We start from the raw sequence: 2,664 nt of genomic DNA on the forward strand, positions 1-2,664 counted from the left end.
AGTCCGGGAGCGGGGGCGGGAGGCTGAGCTCGAAGCCCCGCCCCGCCCCGCCGCCCCGCCCACTTCCGTCCGCGATGGGAGCAGTGAGGGGGCCCCGCCGCATCTGCCCCCATCGCATTGAACTGCGGGCTGGCGGGTGTAGTCTCCCCAGGAACCGGTGGCGGGACTCTTGGCCCTCTGTGTGGCCTCGGGTGGGACGCTGGCGGTCTCTGGGCATCGTTTGCCATCCTGAAGGGAAGAAGATGGCGACCTCCCCCCCCCATCGATGGGATCTAAAATAAAATCCGGAAACTCCTTCACGGCCTCTGAGGACTGGAGGAGCAGGCCCTGCGTGGCCTGACCTCACATCGCGCCCGAACACGTGGCTGGGCCTCGCAGGCCTTCTGGTTCCTCAAACTGCCCAGCTAGGTCCCGCCTCCAGGACTTCCCCTCTCCTTGGAACACTATCCCTACTGCCTCAGGGTCAGCCCTTTTGCTTGGGTATCAGGTCAAATATTCCGTCCTCGGCAAGGCCTGCCCTGACCCCTCTCCAGGCAGCTCCTGTGGTCTTCCTAACACTTGATATTGAGCTGAAGTCATCCTGTGTGTTCCCTCAGGGATGGTCTGCCCCTAACCCACCCCATCCCAGTGGACCTTGGGCTCCCTGAGGACTCTTCTTTGAAGTCCCCTGCATGCCTGGAGCCTAGAACTGAGCCTAGTATATAGTAGGTGCTCAATAAATACTTGTTGAATGAGTAAATTCAACAGACATTAGGCACCTGCTCTCTGTAGGCCTATGCTGGCCCCAGGGGGCTCTCTGGCCTCGCTCTTCTGGAATGGTCTTGGACCCAGTTGTGAGCCCCTGGTAGTCTGACTAGTGGCCTGTGGCGGGTGGTGTGTTCCTGTAGTGTGGTGCTGGCCAAGCAGAGAACAACAGGGTCTTCCAGACAGAAGGATCTGGGCAGAGCCTGGAAGTGGGAACAAGGTGGACAGGTGCAGGGTCAGCAACGCCAGAGGGGCTGATACATTTGAACCTGGAGGTACAGCGGTGTGCTGTGAGGTCAGAGTGAGGCAGTGTGGGGCCCAGGGTGGATGGAACTGGGGTGTGGGGAAATGTGAGGAGCCTTGGAGGATTTAGGCAGGTGGAGGGAGGGTGACCAGCTGTTTTTAAAGCTGGTTAAGCAGGTGACCAGCTGGTTTTAAAAAGGAAGACTGGGAACAGCTTTGGGCAGGGAGAGTGATCTATTATCGTAGAATATAAGGGTAAATGTCACAGCAGATCAGTTTGGTATTATTTCAGTTTTTAGTGATCACAATTTTAATACTACAAAGGAGGTAAATCAGAAAGCTTGACTTCAGCGGGTGCAGCCAGTAACTTCCCATTGCTAGGTGCTTCCAGGCCACCCACGGCACAGAAGTCCTCTTCAGAGACACCTCCTGGGAGGCCGAGGGAGCAGATCACCCCAAACCTCTGCATTTCCCTAATCACTTCTGATTTTCTTTGTGTTCTTTGTTACACCTGGATTGATAATGGCTATCTCGAATATGGATGTGTGATGGATTTTCTTCTCCTTGTGAGATTTGGAGGCACTAAGTTGTCTTTCTCCTTTTAATCATCCTCACAAGCCATGAAGAATTCCCACACAGGGCTTTTCCTCAAAAGTCTCATCATCTAAAAAATGGCATTTAATAAATAAAACTTAAATACTGTTTTGATTAAGGCTATAAATGCTAGTCCAACAAACAATTCTACAAAATCAGAATTAGGATTGGATCTATTTTTCTGTCTTGTATTGCCATTTAAATTATTATATGCATTTGTAGACTCAAAAAGCAAATAGCTTTCCTCCTCAAGTTATCATGTTATTGTTGCTTCTCTTAAGTTCATATTAACTGTTTATTTCTTATTTGTCTGTTTGAACCTTTTCATAATTGTTTCAGGACATAAAATTAACATAACAATCAACATAAATCATTAAAGCATTTTGCTCTCACTACAATAGATCTTGTGTTTACATCTCACCCCACTGACACACTTCAGTGTGTAAAGCACAAAGGGAGATTTCATTCGTGATTACATCTGGAAACATCCCTAGAAAGTGACCAGCCTGCCAGGCTTGGCCTTGCATGAGGGATTCGTGGCCCATTTTCTTTGGAGAGGGACAGGGTAGATTTCTCCCCAGACTCCATGGGTATCTGCATGAGTGTAGGACGACCCCAGGGGCCGTCCTGTATCACCACAGTATTGCTGGGTGAGGGGAAGCAGGGAGAAGAATCAGGGATGACATTGGTTAGGTGGCCTTTCTTGCTCCTGGAACTCAGACCAAGTGAGGCAGGTCCAAATGCCATTCACTCTGTGACCATAGGCCAAGGCCTTCTCCTCTCCGGGAAAGGGTAGGGGAACAAGGTCTCTCAGACCCCTTCAACTTCTGATATTTTATTCTGGGTGGGTGTTCCCTCAGACTTTTTATTGGGGAAAATGTCCAATGTACAGAGAAATTGCAAAAATAGTATTAGGTAGTATTCTGAATACTGTCAGATTCACCAGCTGTTATCATTTGACCTGTTTCTCTCTTCCTATCTATCTGTTTGCTTTTGCTGAACCTGGAGAGTTAGTTGCAGATATGTGGCCCTTCACCTCTAAACACTTCACCACAGATCTCCCAAGAACAAGGCCATTCTCCT

This window comes from Vicugna pacos, chromosome 12 (assembly GCF_048564905.1).
Source record: "Vicugna pacos chromosome 12, VicPac4, whole genome shotgun sequence".
Lineage (NCBI taxonomy): Eukaryota > Metazoa > Chordata > Mammalia > Artiodactyla > Camelidae > Vicugna > Vicugna pacos.